The sequence below is a fragment of the Amblyomma mixtum genome, chromosome 2 (genome assembly GCF_055824585.1).
Source record: "Amblyomma mixtum isolate Tamu chromosome 2, ASM5582458v1, whole genome shotgun sequence".
Lineage (NCBI taxonomy): Eukaryota > Metazoa > Arthropoda > Arachnida > Ixodida > Ixodidae > Amblyomma > Amblyomma mixtum.
In genome coordinates this window covers 245280276-245298569 of record NC_143013.1, presented here as the reverse complement: position 1 = coordinate 245298569, position 18294 = coordinate 245280276, and positions in this window count along the sequence as shown.

Sequence of the window (18294 nt, the reverse complement as noted above, 5' to 3'; positions counted from 1 at the left end):
ACCTCCTACCCCTCGTTCTTTACCAAAATCGAGGCTGTTTGCAGAGACGCCGCCCGCGCCTTTCGTTGCAATGCTGCCGTCCGGAAAATTAAAATATTTCCAAAGGGTGATTACACAATTCTCCACACGAGCCCCCTTTCGAGACTAACCACAGATGCTTCATTTTTGTAACTTTTTTTTTCTATTCTTTCTGACTGCTTTTCAGGAGGTTGCGTGCTCGGAAAAGTTCGGAACAAAATTAAAGGAAAGTTAGCATCAAATCGTGGAAGTCAGCCTACCATGCCACTAATGGTAGTTTCACTTGCGTGCTTGCTCGGTGTCTTTAGGGTGAGAATGGGCATGAGGAATGGGGACCCCAGCTTGATTATAAGAAACAACCTTGTTCCATGGCGCTCTTTGGCCAGAGATGCCCTCGCGCCATAAAAACTCATCATCATTATCATCACTCGTGTGTTTTGTGTCGCTTTGTGACACATTTCATAGCATTTGCTACGCATCCTAACATTCCATTTATTTGCAGTCACTTGGACATTTCAGGCATTTCACAACATTTGCAGTTGAGATTCTGCACGCCTAGTTTTTTCACTCCCAGGAATAACTGTTGTTTAAATATTAAAAACTAAAATTGGCTTTCATTTTGAACACATTCGCTGTGAGCTACCGGGCTTCCGATAACCGAGAGACTGAAAGTGCAGTGTGCATACCTGTTTAAAAGATAGCAATCAGTGGGTACAGCTATAGTTGTTTTTGCGTTTAGAACAAGTAGCGAAATAAAAAAAAAGTCCATCCACCAGCAAGAAAAGAAAAGACCTTCTTTGACTACCTCATCGATCTGGTAACGGTGTCCCGTTCGAGAAACTTAGAAACTTTGACATCTACGCGTTTTCTTTCCGGTATTGGGGGCAGCAGCTATTATTTCACATTTAAGGCAGGGAGTGAGCGATGCCCTGTCTTGCTTCACTACCTCAGCTGCTTATGTGCCACTAAACTGAACATAACACCACAACTCGAAAGCGTTAGGCGCAGCAAACACTGAAGACACGTGCTTGCAATCACAAAACTTTGTCCAACTCGTGTCCTCGCTCTGCGACTACATATTCTGAGCGCTCGCTTATTAATTATCTCTGATCCCAATTTTGCAATCCAGTGAGCTCTAAAGTGAGCTTCCGCAGTTTTACCTTTTGTCAACATGCTTCAGTTTGGTTTGGTTTATTCGGGTTTAACGTCCTAAAGCGACTCAGGCTATGAGGAACGCCGTAGTGAAGGGCTCCGGAAATTTCGGCCATCTGGGGTTGTTTAACGTTCACTAACCTCTCACAGTACACCGCCCTATAAAATTTTGCCTGCATCGAAATTCGGCCGCCGTGGCCGGGATTGAACCCGCGTCTTTCGGGCCGGCAGCACAGCGCCGCTACCACTGAGCCACCACGGCGGGGCTCAACATGCTTCGGAAGGTGCTGTGAATTTTTCTTTAAAGGATTCACAATCACGTTCAGTGTTTTCTTTTGTGATATATTCATTCGGTTTTTTGTCTTCTGCAATGAAACTTGAAAACCATAGTAGAAAGGATTGTTCTTCATTGTCTAGTTAGCCTTAGAAATTTTGGTGCAGCAGTCAAGCATTTGTTAATCTTATTCGTGTCTAATAAGCAATCGTGGATCTCATAGTTGCCTTTTTTCTATTCCTTGCCGTTCACTGTTCAAAGAAAGCAATGATTTTTCAAAGATTGAAAAGCGTTCTTCCCAAGCATTAAGAGCTCAGCTTAATGGTCTGCCATCAGGTTCGATATCAAAATGCAAGGGAGGAAACTTTTCGGCTTATTTGGGCTCGTGCTACGGATGCAAACCACTTCACAAAAGTCAGATCTGGTTTAAGCATTGAATACTTTTAGCACCCGTTCCCCGGAATGTATGTTGAAATAAGAAGAACCTAAGAGCGAACATGACGCCGACCTGAAGGGAGAACGCCGAATCCTGAAACCAACTTCGCGAAACTTTCCGCATGAATGGATGCACATGGGAAAACATTGCGCTGTCAGAGGCAGCATGCAGGACTGGGTGTTATACCGGTTCTATCTATTCATCGCTCGCAAGCCCCGCCTCCAGACAGCATGGAAGCAACTCAAATGCCACAGTTGCATTTGTGCGCGCACTAACAGACGCGGGGCGTTTATAAAAAGGAAATGTGAGGGAGGCGGAAAGGGCATGGTCAGTGGTTTACTCTCTAGCTCTGGTTGTATCACGGATGTTATGGTTCTGCTTGACACGGATAATATCTTGAAATATTGAATTTGAGACAGAACGCAGTATGTCTACTGGCCTGCGCCGTTGGCGTGGGGGCGCTTACGTTTCTCACTGCTGCTGGGCTTCGATATGGTCAGCGGGAGAAACTCTTTGCTGTGTGGTGTGGTGTGGCATAACCCGGACGAGACCCACTTCAAGCATGCGTCCACCGCCGTTTACAACTCTTCTTAGTTCGTGCCACGCCGGTAGTGCAACCCGTTTCATGCTTGCATCTCCCCTCGACGACGATAGAGACTGCGATTTTCGTTATCAATTTTTTCAGCTAGTAGTGTACAGAACGCGCTCACCAAAGTGGAGGGGTTATAGAACGCGCATTATGTTCTAAAGAAAAACTCCTCCACGCCGTAGCCAGCCGACACAACTTTTTACTTAGTAGGCAATGCTGAGAAAGGCAGCGGAAGGAGAAGAATGAGCGCTATGTTTTTTTGTTTTGTTTTTTAGTACGAGAGCACTAAAACCCCAAATCTCAGATTTCGCCTATGTTTTTCTCTCACCTTGTCCTTGATGTTGTTGGGAAAGAGCGATCTGGGTCTCACACGCCCCATTGTGGCAGCACCTGCTATCGCAAGGCAGTGGCGCATCGCTTAACCGCTGCACCGCTGCACCGCTGCACCAAGACGGTATGAGGACTCGCAGGTATCTGTTAATGCAAAGTACGAATGATTAAAATCACATATATTGGTGTAAATTCATCAGCGCTATCGCGTCATTTCTTTAAAACGGAGCTTAAGTACGAAGTGGCCGATCTCTGTTTGAAGCCTGTGTGACCTTGAAAACTATGCATCGAACCGAAACCGACGTTAGAAGCAAGGTGGTAGAGCACCTAATTCGCATTTGGCCTAGCCACGCGAAATCGTCAGACAATTTTTTGGGGGGTGTTGCGCTTTTAGCTCATAGTCTCGGAAACTATATCGATTATCATTTAGAAGTGGCCACGCTGTTACGACAAAACTAAATTCAACGCAGCAATTTCGATCAATCATGTCTGAAATTAAAAATTAAATTTAGGGTTTAACGTCCTGAAGTGACACACAGACTATAAGTGACGCCGTAGTCGAAGGCTCCGGTTTAATCTAGACCATCCGCGTTTCAGCCACATGCGCTACATTCTGTGGTTTGGTATGGTATGGTATGGTATGGTATGGTATCGTATGGTATGGTATGGTATGGTATGGTATGGTATGGTATGGTATGGTACGGTACGGTACGGTACGGTACGGTACGGTACGGTATGGTATGGTATGGTATGGTATGGTATGGTATGGTATGGTATGGTATGGTATGGTATGGTATGGTATGGTATAGTGGATTTACCGGCACGGAGCTGCATTCGTGCTATCAGAGGAGCCGTTGTGGAAGTCGCCGGATTAATTTTTACCCACTAAGATATGGCGCGCTGACACACAGTACCCGACAGTTTTACCCACTCCGCCTCCTTCTAAAGGCGGCCTCTATAGCCGGGATTCTAACCCACATCCTTGGGCTCAGCAGTCAACGTCAAAGCCACGAAGCCACTGGGGATCTGCGCTTTCATTTTGGTTGCCATATCATGCGAATCTGTTCTGTCATTAATAATGAACGACTGGCCAGTGTCCTCGCCAGGGAAGCAGAAGGAACGTGTATAAGGCTGAATCGGAAGCGTCTTCTGACCAAGACGCCCTGAATGACGCAATGTTCAGCCATGTGAGCGATCCAGTGCCCTGGCGCATTTTTTTTTTCAGCCAGCTGTTACATTCTATGTTTAATTCACGGCAATATGTTTATTCACCCATTGTCCATATCCAACTAAGAAGTTCTGGCGCTCCATTTCCTACATGAATGCAATACTATTAAAATACGCATTTCCGCACAAAGCTGTACAGCCGCCAATGAAGAAGTTGCTTGAGACTGGCCAATCGTATAAAAATTTCAAACATGAGTTATAATACGACAGCCCTTTACTCTACTAGCTGTGGTGTCTACAGACCACTCTTGCGTGCTTGAAATATGGGAGTGAATTTCTACAGCAAATAGCATTTCCAATAACGGCGACCTCGGCATTCTCATATTGCGCGCTGAACTTTCATTCCCGTCTGGCGCTTGCACTATGGAAGAGAGTTTGCGACAGTGTCCAGAGGAGGCGCTCCGATGACTCGGTAGCCTGATGTAAAGGTCTTTATTTAGTGCGTCACAATCACGCCTACAGTGCCAACAAGGAGACGAAAATGCTCTCCACCGTGGCTTCACCGTTCCTGCGTTCGTAGTATTTTCTGAGCCGATGCTCCCGTCTTCACCCGTTGGCCACCGGAGAATGGAATGCGCCTATTATACAAGAGTTTTATGCCTGGGCCAACAGGGAGAGGAGCCCCTAGGAATGGACGCTTTGGGGAATGTGTTCCGTGTGGTCATGTGACTCTACGAGTCACGATCAACCTGGGCTCCGCATTTGGTGCTCTCATTGGATGGTGGCTCACGTGGCGACGTCACTATCATGTCTTCGCATCATATAAGGGTTTCACAGTCGCTTCTCACCGAAAATGCTACACCTCTGAATCATCTCTTAAACAGTTTCAGAGTTAAAGCTACAGATGAGGTTCCTTCTGGGCTTTCCTTCATATCTACCACTTTAATCGACTAGTCAGGCGTCACGTAGCGGCTGCTAAACCATAACTTATACCATAGAATAGAGCCTTGTAAATAGAACATTTTCTGTCATACTCCATTCTCTTTATCTATCTTCCAATCTCTTCCATTTTACACCCTTCATATCTTACCTGAAGCCTGCCAATTCCAGCCCCGGTTCACGTTCCAACGCCAGCCGTGGTTAGGTTCCATTTCAGGTTCCAGTCCTCAGCTGAGTGGTTACTGCTTCTTTCCTTTTCGTTCCATATTAAGTAATAGTGTCGCGGGTGCACGAGGACACAGGCGTTCGTAGACAGCAGGCAATAAGTGTAACGCGGAAAACGTGTAGCGAACTTGTACCGCAAAACGAAAACATTTCGGCGGCGACGATAGCAACCAATGCAATCGAATGTCTATGGATTAAGAACTACATAAGCTGTCAGCCGCGTTCAGTTTAATGTTGGTGGCCAATTTTTGAGACTGGGTGCTATTGACAGCTATGCCAGTCTCGCGAACAGCAAATGTTGAGCGCAGCCACAATGATTTCATATAAATCTTGTCGCATCGCGTGTTCCAAGCTAGTTGATAAGGCCGCGTGTCCCCGACAAAGGATATGAAAGAGGAAATAAAAATATGTTACAATAGCCCAACCAAAGCAGTACCCTTCCTGAGTACGTAAGGCAAGGGGAGCAATCAGCTCATACGAGCAAGCGGACGAGCATTTGCGACTAGTAAAACAGTCACTCGGACACTGAGTCTTGTTGAAGCATGAATGTCTAAATTACAACGACATCCATAAATTGCTAAAATAAAAACTGGTATGGCGCAAGAAACGGGGACACAGAAGGCACACAAAACACAGGACTGACGCCAACTTGCAACTGGGGTTTATTGCACCAAGCCTGCCTTTTATACCACAACCAAGCCATATCAACGAAAGCGTAAACGTTGTACATATAAAACGGCAATTCATGCGACCACTGGCAATAAAGTAACGCTGATCATAACAGAATCTAATCTAAACAGAGCTTGGGAGGCCAACTTATTTTCTGGCCAGCAGAAACACATCAACCAAGGCAAAAAAAAAAAGAAACAAGGCACTGGGGCATGACAAGTCCACACTAACAAGTACATTTGACAAGTACATTACTCATACAGATTCCGCTCGTTTAGCTTTTCATGTGACCAATTGCAAATTCCGTCACAGGTCGGTGCACCACACAGGGCTCCAAGCTGCGGCCAGCGTTGTTCAATGTGGCGTCGGCTGGCTTTCCCCCGTTGCTCTAGAATTTCCTATGTGCACCATGCCCTTTGCGCCAACGAGATCACGTTATGGACGACAGGTTCGGATGGCCACCTGCAATATGGACTCCAAGAAGCCATAGAGGTGACGATAAACTGCGCAACGTGCAGCGGGCTTACCTGCCGACTTGAGAAGTCGGAAATGCTCGCAACCAGCGCGCGCGCGAGGACCCAAGTGCTTGACCCCGATGTAGACACTTTTCTTGGCTTGTGGCCGCGCAACAGCTTTCATGCTGCGGTTGAAGGAGCATTTTAACCTCAGGAAGGAGTTGACATCTTTTCGTGTCAATGCTTAGCTGAAATTAACTCCTTACTTTCTGCAATAAGGAAATAATACATTCCAAACACATGAGAAAACACATGCACACACGTGTGTAATTATTGTTGCGATTACTATTAGTATTACTTTCAAGAGTGCCAAGGTTAAGAAAAAAGGATCTTCTATTTCTACGCCATGCGCAGTGTTAAGTGTAGTGGCCAGATATGCACACATTGCGTGAAAAAAATCAGTTTCGGCTAAAGAGTAAAAGAAAGAGAATAAATTCATTTATGGAAACAGTGGTGACGAAAAGGCTCGTCCTCCCCTCTTCATTGTGGACCCGATGCCAGGAAGGCCGACCGACGGTGCCGTCCGGCCACTTCTTCGGCCCTTCCCTTGACCCGGGTACAGTGAACTAGAATAACCCGGGGTTGCATTTCCGGGTCTGAGCTGAGCAGCGCGGCCTCCCACTAGGATTACTTGGCAGGCTCTCCGGTGGTTTATCTCCATTAAACAAGTATAAAATATGTGGAGCCTTCTCTTTTGGGTCCCAGCAGAGAAAAAAGACGGGGCTGAACTCTTCGGGGAGAGCCACACTGAATAAAATTACGGGTTAAAGAGTGTGTCTCTCTGGAGTTGCCTCCAGCAGACTTGTTGCGATCTGCTTAATGATTTGTATGGTTCGGAAAGGTTCGCCTCTTCTGTTTACACTGAGCCGTAATTTCGTTAAAGGATACCACTCGCTCTGTTCCCGAACAGAGTTCGGGGTAGAGAACCACTCGGTTAACGACAAAACCTCCGTCGTATTTGTGCGCCGCCTCGTTCTCAGGATGGTCCTAATGAGCTGAGAACCAGATCTATTCGACTGCTGTCGAAATTTACTTGTAATTTTATTAGATGCAGACTGGCCTCTGCCTTTCGCGGAATTTTGGAGGGCTGTTTTAGATTCGCTGACACTGTGTTTGCCAGCGGTGGAGACGAAGGCCAGGGCTATGGCAGGCTCTTCGGCCTCTTCCGGGAGCGTTGTTTAACTGATCGTTGCTGAAACTAAGAGAAGACCTCAGTGATCAACTCTGCCACGCCAAAAGCGACCCTGACCGCGTGCTGCGCAGTGCCCACGTGCACCGCGTCTTTGTCTATGAAAATCTTTTCTTGAATCGCTCGAACTCGTGCCTACGTCTAACCCCGTGGTGTTCTGGATGCATGTTCTTGAGCAGAGGAGGGATTGTTAGTGTTGTGGGTTTGCCTTGCAATCGGTCGGTTGGGGTGTGCGATCCTTCGTACTGGGTCCCTGCTTTGCGTAAGAAGAACCACCCCTTCTCATTGCTAGACAGTCAATCATCATAAGCAATGAGATGCACCTGAGTCATTTCGGCCAGTGCTGTGAATACCCAACTGCAATATTTCTTGGTTTCATGTGTACCTAGGTAGGTTCTGCGCTGTTTTATATGGCTGTCAATTTAGTAATTTAATTTCTTCCCGTTCCTTCACGCTGAGAGGTAAGTATGGGGTAGAGCAGATAATTTAGACGGCCTGCACCAGTCTCCTGGGTTCGGCTGGCCTTACCCCTTTTATATTTATTCGCGATTATGAGGATCAGAAGTGCCAGTTGATTACCTGCGTTTCTTAATATATTTTTTGTGGTGTCATTTCTGTTGTTTGATTGAATTAACCTTCCTAGGATTCTTAGGGTTTCGACCTCGGGGATGGTTGCCTCATCTGCATATATTTTGATATCTTCTTGCCCTTTCCCTTCTTTGACATATTGGCCTTAGTATCAAGAGTTCGGACTTCTGAGATGCGCACGAATGGGCCACGGCTTGAAACTCCTCTACTACAGCATCTGCCGTCTGCTCTAGCTTTTCCTCCATAATCCCCACGTTACCCCTCGTGGTCCATAATGTAATATCCTCCGCATAGAACCGGTGCTCCAGATCGGGGATCTTGTATAATTTTTTAGCCAGTTTGATTACGGCTACGCTGAAGAGAGAAGGGGAAAGGACGGATCCCTATGGAGTGTCCCCAACTTGAAAGTCTGGAATTTGATTGAGCGAACTTTAATTTCTTGCGTACGTTTGGAGAGGAATTCTCTCATGCAGTCGTGCAACCTGGAACTCACGTTGGGGTCAAGCAGTTCTTCAAGCACGCCCTGTAGTAGACCTTATCGAAGGCTTTGACCAGATCAAGCTCTAGAATGCTTCTCGGGCTGTTCTCATTTTCCGCAGCCATGGCTATTCTAAGCATCGCATTTTGAATAGCCAAATGTGGCCTAAAACCTAAATCTGTATGCCGGTAAAAGTCTTCTTGCATGTTGGTTTGGAGTCTGTTTAGAGCTACGTGTTTCACGAGCTTACCTAAACACGAGGCGCGGAGGTGGGTCTTCAATTTTGCAAGCCTAGTTTCTTACTCGGTTTGGTTAGGAACGTGACTTTTGCGTGCCTCCAGGACGCTTGGAGTTCACCCTTCTGGCAACACTCGTTCGCGTACTCCGTAAAAGCAGCGATAAAAACGTGTCCAGGTTCCTCAGCGTCCTATTGTTCCCGCGTTCTTCCCAGGGACCGAGGTAGTGTGACGCTCAGGAGAGGCTCTTGCTTCTGCCTCGCTATTTCCTAGTCTGGAGAGGGGCTTGGGCTTCCTTTGTAGCTAGGGTGCGGCTTCTGCGCTTTAGAGATGTAAAAATGTCTGGATTTCAGTTCCTAGATTATTTCCTGATCCGAGGATGGGTCTGAGGGTATACACTGCACTAAATATTTGAAAAAATAAGCAAGCCCGCCATGCAAGACCTGTCGATATCCGCCGCGACGTGACGTAGGTATAGGGACTGAAAAGGTTATTTCAGATTACGCTTCCAGTAGGATGCCATGCCAATGTTTCTTTATGCTACCCAACACAAAACATCTAAAAAAAATTAGGTCAGAATAAGCGGCAAATTTCTGGAGAATCGCAGACGATGACGCCGCCTGTAAGAAAAGCAGTGCGCCGTTAACAGCTTCACAATTGTTTGAAAAGCAACCTGCAGTTCAACTGAATGCCGCAAGGGGCGTGACAATCTACTAACGTACAAATTTCATGTTCTTGCCCTGATTTTCGCTATGGTAGTATCAAAGAGCTCTACAGCCCTGAGTGCTCCTCTTTTCTCATTCTTTGTGTCTCATTTGTCCTTTGTGCGAATGTTACAGTTTTTTCTGATCCTTCGACTTCGCTGTCAATGCACGCGTAGAGCCGTCCAGAACGACAGACGCGTCTGGCGTCTGCTCGCAGACACCAGGGTCACGAGCTGTGCTAACCACACTCGACTAGATTCCAGGCTGTTGTGTGGTAATGTTCTGGGTCGCCGACAAGGAACCTAAGGTGCTCACGCGGCGTGGAGACAGGCGGGCTCCTGAAAGGTAACGTCTTTGGTTTCAGTGCTTCATCACGCAGACGCACGCTGTGTGTGGGTTTGGCAGAGCGCGGATGCGCCTACCGCGAGATATACTCGTAGACAGGCACCGTGTAAAGGCTGCAAAGCTCTCAGTGCGAAAGCAGTGCTGAACCATCCCTCGGGAAGAATGATGTCTGTCAAAGGCAAACTCCACAAGCACCACCCACACCTACCTTCCAGAAATTCTAACCCCCTGCCCACCTCTCACACACCCAGCGGCAACGTTGATCCACCTTCCCATTCCATCCCCGCCCAGCTTGTGCATCTGGAGGTGCCATCCACCTCCCGCCGACTAAGATCTACACTCCAGAATTTGCACCTACCACCAACTCATGTACCTTCCCCCTCCACAATGCCTCCACCCAGTAGAAGCCAACGCAGCAGCGGAATGAAATAGCGGCATCGAAACGGAATTGAAAGACGCAGTGGGAAATCCAGACGCCCAACAGACGCACCACCCCGTTGCCAGTTGCCGTTTAGCCAGTTGCCCACCACATCTTTGGTGTAGGTGTGGCCAACCTCCACCGGGAAAAGCGCCACCCATCTTAGCCCTCCAGAAAAAACCTAGTAAGACGAGCGAAAAGCTCGGCTACACGTGGTTCTTTGCTGTAACGCACCTTGTCTCCGAGCTATGTCGGCTGGATGATCCGACTATACTTGCCTTCGATTGCATATCGTTTGCCGCGAGGACCCGGCACGCTGTTCAGCCATGATGTCGTCTAGCGAGGCATTGCCAGACGGCCACTTTTTATTTTGTACCTCTCCACTCTGGGCACGTGATTCGGCGAGCGGCTGGCACAGGTGTTACTCAAGGTGAGGGAGGCAGCGGCGGAGAGCAGCGAAGCTGCAGCGGGGCGGCGAGCGAGGCATGTGATCTGACGTCACAGCCCAACCTCCGCTTCTCCTCCTGGTTGAAGGTCATTGACAAGAGAATTTTGACCTTGTGCTTTGCATGCGGGAAGTAGAGCTTTTAGCTCTAAAAATCTATCGCATGTGCAAAGCCTCCGGTGAGAGTAAAATCATTCATTCGAGTCAACTCATGAAAGTAATCATCATGTAAAGAGGAAGTTGGGCAGCGGCGGCAGCGGCAGCAGCCGTGCCACCAGCGTACGTGCAAATCCAAGTACATGTCTAACGAATAGCAACGCCAAAGTCGCATCCATGTCAGTGCTGTTCGCTACAGATTGCGGACAAACAGAGTCTTTATTTTCCCAGCGCACGTTGCGGTCTTAGATACTGTGTGATCAATTTCTGCGTCAAGCGCAGTGAAGAGAAAGCCGAGACTAAAGGTGCAGAAAAGTGCTCTATACATTTTTTAAAGCGCATTTGGGGATACATCCCCCGGTTCCATATTCGCATCATATAAGCCTCAGTTCCATCATCATGTCCTTCTCACTATTATCACCAAAAAAAATGTATAAAGCTTGAAAGTTTTGGTTTCTATTTTCTTTTATAACGCTACACATTTTATTGGGGATATGGAATTAATTACAGATACGCAGAAAGGACATGTCCTTATACAGCACTGCTGCAGCGGCAAGAATTCGTCAGGTTGCCCTGTCACGTCAAAGAGGTGCAGTATTCCTTTTATTTTTTGAATTTCATTTTTTTCCTTCCTTTCTAATGACAGACCTACTCATCAGCATACAGTCGTAAGGGTACGCATATACTAGGCTCACGTTTGATCGCCAGGAAGCAACGCGGTCTTATGGCCTATGCAGAAAATTTTAAAAAATTGAAAATTTGTTTTAGAGGAAAGGAAATGGCGCTGCATCTGCCTCACCTCTCGAGGGACACCTGAACCGCACCGTTTGCGAAATGACAAAGAACAGAGTGAAAGAAGAAAGGGTGAAAGAGGTTCCACAGTAGAAGTCTACGGAATCATTTCGACTCCTGAGGGAGCAGTAGGCGGCGTGGAGGACACTTCAGACCGACTCCTTCTCCAACATAAATGTGTACTCCTATGCAGTCCGAGACCTGCATGGTCTGGACATCACCCATTGACCACCCCTCCATTCTTTCATCCAATAAAGTTCTCACTCCTGGGAATTTTAACGTGCACGGACATCACAAAGCACACGGGCGCCTTTTGCGTTTCGATTCTATCGAAACGCGGCCGCCGCGGTCGGGTACGCTTTAGTTTGTGGCTTATGGGAGTTTAATGTCCCAAAGCAATTCAGGCTATGAGGGACGCCGTAAGGCAGGGCTCCGGGCATTTCCACCTCCTTAGGTCATTTAACGTGCACTGGCGTCGAACAGTACACGGACCTCTAGAATTTAGCCTCCGTCATGATTCGACCGCCGTGGCCGGGATCAAACCCGCGTCTTTCAGGGTGGGCAGCCGAGCGCCCTAACCACTGAGCCACCGCAGCGGATATGCAGAAAAGCGCACAGAGAGAACACTGATAGTGTCAGCAACTTCCTTGAGTAATCCCCATAAAGGCCCCTCAAGAGTCCAATCGATGCGAATAGGAAAAGCAAATGAGAGCTAAGACGCCTAATAAGCACAGCTACTAAAAGGAATGGTTTGCCACAGAGGCTCAGTGGTTAGCGCTCTCGGGTACTGAGCCGGAGTTCCCGGGTTGGAACCCGGCGGCGGAGGCCGCGTTTCGATGAAGGCGAACCGCAAAGGCGCCTGTGTGAAAGCAGCCAAGACGATCCTCATCCCCAAGCCTGGCAGGCCGCCCAACATAGAGAACCTCAGGCCGATCTCACTCACTTCGTGCGTGGGAAAGGTCCTCGAGCACGTTCTCATGAACAGGTGGCAGCGTTACCTGGAAGAATCGGAGCTTTACCCAAACTCCATCATCGGGTTTCGGAACAAACTCGGGACGCAAGACGCCATGATCTTACTGAAGAACGAGATCATCGACGATACGACGGGCACCAAGGACAACAGAGCCGTACTCGGGCTGGACTTGCAGAGCGCCTTTGATAAAGTGAGGCACTCGGCTATCCTGGCCCAAGTATCCAGGCTAAACATGGGCAGGAGGACATACCAGTACATCAAAGACTTCCTGACGGAACGAACCACCGAAATCTGTGCGGGAGACCTACAGCTCGAAGAGAAGAAGCTGGGCAGCGTCGGAACTCCGCAGGGGTCAGTGATCTCCCCGCTACTCTTCAACCTCGTGATGATCGGGGTGGCCACCCGGCTAGAAAGAGTAGCGGGAGTCCGGCACACCATCTACGCCGACGACGTGACGCTATGGGTACCGGGAGGAAGCGACGGACACATCGAGACAACGCTGCAAGAAGCGGTCAACGCCATCGAGGAGCAGCTGGACGGGTCTGGACTCGTTTGCTCCCCGGCCAAGTCAGAACTGCTGGTGATTCCCCCGAAAGGATCGTGCAGGAAAAGAAAGAATATGGAAGTCAAGTACGAGCGTCCCAAGATCACGGTCAAGACGGCGGGAGGACAGGTAATACCGGAAGTCGAGAAGATTCGGGTACTCGGGCTGCTCGTCCAGCGAAACCGAGTCAACGGTGAAACGGTCAACAAGCTCGCGGGCAAGGCGGCTGCGGCTATGAGACTCATCAAGAGGGTGTCCACCAGAAGAGCGGGGATGAAGGAGGAGAGCCTGACTAGGCTCGTTCAATCCTTCGCAGTTAGCCACATAACGTACGTGGCCGCCTTCCACAACTGGAGGCCGAGTGAACGTAACAAGATAGACGCCACCATACGCAAGGCGTATAAGGCGGCACTCGGTCTCCTCGGGAGCACGAGCACCGAAAAATTCATGGCGCTGGGAGTCCACAACACGCTGGACGAAATAGCCGAAGCACAGAGAACGGCACAACTCGAGCGTCTCTCCGAAACGAGAACCGGAAGACAGATACTGCGGGACCTTGGCCTCGAACCGAGGGAAGGCAAGCAGCAGAAAGACGTACCTATATCAGATAGCATCAACAGAAAGCTCAGGGTCTTCCCGATCCCGAAGAACGTGAACCCCGAGCACAACAGGGAGCGGAGGTTGGCGAGGGCCAGAGCTCTCGTGGACCTCCACGCCAGAGAAGAAGGCGCCGCCTACGTGGACGCGGCAGAGTATCAAGGGAGCACCGACGCATACGCGGCGGTGGTTGTCGGGGCATCGACGGGTGCAACGAAGACCGCGGTGAGCGTCCGGACTCGAGAAGCGCACCGGGCGGAGGAGGTGGCCATCGCCTTGGCCGTTTCCGACCCCGGATGTACTACAGTGTTGTGTGACTCTAGAACGGCAGTGAAGAACTACGCCAAGGGTAGGGTATGTAGTGAGGCCGCGCGCATACTGCGCAAGGCCGAAGACATCGGACGCAACAGTCCTGTGGTGATCAAGTGGTTTCCGGCCCACATGGGCAGTGACGTGTCGGTACGCGGAAACGTGAACCACAACGAGACGGCCAACTCGGGCGCGCGAGGACTAACCAACCGCGCGGCTGAAAGTACGGCCGACTCGGAGTCCTGGTCGCGACGCAGTGCCAAGGACAAGATGACCACCTTCAACGAAATAGTGAAATGGTACAGACTGAACAAACAGACTATGCCGCCACCTCACCCGGGGCTTACCCGGAAGGAGGCAGTGTTATATAGACAGTTACAGACGGGGTCCCTGCTCACCCCGGTGCTAGCTAAGCACGTGTGTCCGAGTGTGTACGCGAGTGACATATGCAGACTGTGCGCGAAGGAGAGAGCCACCGCGGCTCACATCCTTTGGGACTGTAGCGTAAATCCGCGCGAAGCCAGCGAGAAGACGACGATCCCGCCGCAGCTAGAGGCTGCAACGAGGAGCTGTGATCATAAGACACAACTGAAGGCCGTCCAGCAGGTCTCGGCAGCTCTCGAGAGGCAGCGACCGAGCGAAACCGAGGAGAGGGGGGCGGCACCCCCAGGAAGGGGGCGGCGGCCCTCTCGAACCCGCGGAAGTAGCGAGGGACGCAACAAGACCTCAAGGAGCACAACGCACGAGATTGACGTAGTGGCCGCGTCGCGGTAAAAGCTTGTCCTCCCTGCTTGGAGGGAGCCTAACCGACTCTGCAGGCTTTCTAAATAAAAGTTGTTCTCTCTCTCTCTCAAGGCGCCTGTGTGCGTTGCGATGTCAATGCACGTTAAAGATTCCCCGGGTGGTCAAAATATTCCGGAGCCTTACACTGGGGCACCTCTTTCTCTCCATCTTTTTTCACTGCCACCTTCCTCCCTTCCATTACGGCGCGGTTCAGGTGTCCAACGAAATATGTGAGACAATTACTGCGCCATTTCCTTTCCTGAAAACACAATTTTTTGCTGATGGGAAAAAGTAAACATTCGAAACAAGTTTATGCACGAATAAGTCAGAAATGCCCATTCCACCAGACTCTAGAGACAGAAACAGGTTGTGACGACGCATGGACTTCCATTGGGAGGGCCGTGCAAAGGTATGGCACTCTTTCAATTAACTGTATAGTCTTTCGAAAGACTCATGACTCAGGTACTTACTGAGTATTTGTTTCCTATACCATTGTATCGGCAACCTTTTCTGTAATTTCTTGAAAGCATTTCTGAACGAGAACCAGTTTATAAATGCAATTTTTTGACAATTTTTGGACAATTTTTTGAAATCCGCAGATCTCCGGCCGGCAGGCTTCCATATTTTCTATTAACATTTTTGGTGCAGTCAAAAGCGTCCCGCATAATTTTTCAATGGCACTCTTAGCTGCTCGATGTGAACGATGGAACACTGTAAAAAAAAAATTTCGTTAAACATCGAAAGAATGGCCCATTCTATTCAAAATTTCTATTACAGTACCATACAATTCTCTAATATTCAAATGTTTGCCCGAAATTCTTGGATAAGGTGTTTTAAAACGTGTTAAGCGAATGTGCATTTCCTCTGGTGCGAAAACCTTCTTCTTTGCACTACACACAGCGACACTGCCTGTTAAGGCATGACTTGACCCTAAGATGTCCGTGCCAAGGACAGTGAATATCCGTTCGCGCAATACGCCATAGACCGTTGATCATTGTTTTATTCTGTGCAGTGATGCTATGTTTTTCTGGGGCATATACCCTACGGTATTCAATTTTTGCGTATTGAGAAAAACAGCGTTATGCAACCTGATCTACTTATCTTGATTGGACTATTTAGTTTCTGGAAGAGCCGCGTGACACTTAGCCACGCTAAATCACCGTGGTAATCGAAATCTTTGTTCCGTGAGCAGTACACAATGGTGCGGGGACTATATGCTGCCCTAGAAGGGCGGCCTAGCTGGTTATCCTATCTAGATGCATGTGTTTGCCTCCCATAATTTTGATGTTTGGGTAGCTGAGGACTTGCGGGTGTATGTAGGGCTCGTATTACCCAGCCTGCTGTTATGTAGCACAGTAAGATTTTCCTTTTCGGCAATTTCTTCATGCAATAGAGGAAAAAACCGCGGTTGTGTGGCGTGTGGGTTGCGTTCTCGCAACGCAGTTCAAAAGTCGTGGGTTCAATTTTGTGCACAAACAGAAGACAGTTTACTTTTCATTCCTGATCACGTGTGTTTTGGGACGCCACTTTTTCTGCACATCCGTTTTCGTGGCCAATGAGCTGTACAATATACTCGCGTCCGTAAGGGGCTACAACCAATCACTTTGCAGTAGAAATGCCCCGAAGGCGCCGTTACAGCTTCTCCACGCTCCACAGATCTCAGCCGACAAAGCACAGAAACCGTCCTTTCGGCTGTGTTTACACTTCGGTCAATATCCAATACCTGCACGCAACAGAAGCAAGAGCAGCAGCTGAGCGAAAATGCTTCCGGGAAGAGAGGAAAAACGGGGAGATGCGAATGATTCCTCCGATAAATTGAATCCAGTCCCGTCCCGCCGGAAGACAAAAGAAAGCTTCTTCGCCTCACCCCCTCTCTCTCAGTCAACAAAGGCAGTTCACAGCGTTACCAACTTTGAACGAGCAAGACCCCTATAGCTTGAGACGATCCGCTTGAGAGAGAAGAGGAACTACTTGGCTGCTCGCTTTGCTGGATGAAAAATTCAGACGCGTCCTCTAAACAAGAACGCTACAAGATATTGAAGAAATACAGAAGTAAAGTGAAAAAAACAAGCATCACGTGAGCAATTGTTTACCCAGGCGGAGCAGATTGCATGGCATGCCTCGCATCTTGCGGAGGACAAAAATGCAAAGTCTCTGCCGATGTGCTTCCTGGAGAGCGAATTGTAAATGAGAAAAAGGCTGTTCGCTAGCGCTCGTTGACTGCACTTCGTGGGCTTTCCTTACGTGTGCCTAACATGTGGGTTTAATTTTCTTTCCCAAGTTTGACTCGAAAGTAAACGCCGCGAAAAATAATTCCCGGAAGTTCGCACTGGAAAAGTGCGACAGGAGCGGAGAATTCACCGACATTAATTTACTTCCGGCAAGCTCGTGTAGGCGGATGGAGGGCGGGTCTCAAGCTATGACGCGACAGCGGTGCACTCATCTGCAAAAAAGTCAGCCAGTAGCGTGCTACCGAGCGTCATTGTCCTCGGGAGCAAACAACCGCTGTACTTTTTGGTCGTCGTAATATATTATACAATATAGTGAAGAAATAAATGCTGCAAAACAGTTTTCCATAGCGCTTATTTCGGTAGAGAAATGCAAGGAACGCTTTTGTTTTCCCTCAAATGCAGCGCAAGACACCAACTTTTATCGTCTGCTCAGCGGATGCCTCGAGCATATCTACGCAGTCGTCGCTATATTTCTTGCATAGTTAGTTCATCGCCGGATTCTGGATCGATGATGAGTTTCTCGTGTGAAGGATAAGCATCCCTGTTTCTGTTCTGACTCGGGGAACAGCGTTCTACGCAGCGTTGAAACCGGCGTTCCGCGGTACATGGGGTGCGGCTTTCGACGGCTGTTCTCGGCTCGTAGCCAGCGGGCAACCTCGAGTGCGGGCAAACTTATGGAGACGATTGTGCGGGATTGCCTCCCTCCATACCTGGTGGACAAAGGCTGATCTTCAGTCACCATGTTCGGGTTTCGCCCGCGCATCGTCTGCTAGCCGACACCTCCAAAAAAGCGGTGTACAGAGTGCAGTTCTCCGCACAAAAAAAAAATGCCGTTAGTGTAGGTCGGCGTGTAGGACAAGGTTAATTGGTGAGATATGGGAGAGGCCATCCTCCTGCAGTGGGCGAAATGAGGCTCATGATGAAGATGAGTATGATGAGGTGGGCGGAGCTACATTTTTTTTTTTTTTTGCACTGGCACTACCTGCACTAGCGTAGCCAGTGAAGGTAAGCAGAAATGGTCCTAATGCAGGCGTGACGTCATATTCGATGGCTCATAGCTGTGGTGAGGTGGAGTGTAAACTTGGCATGGTTCCAGTAAACAATCATATTCTTTTCTAGCACCCTTTAGCATGATCACAAACACGTTTTAGCGCTCCATTACCTTTTAATGTGGCGTACCTGTAATAGAACC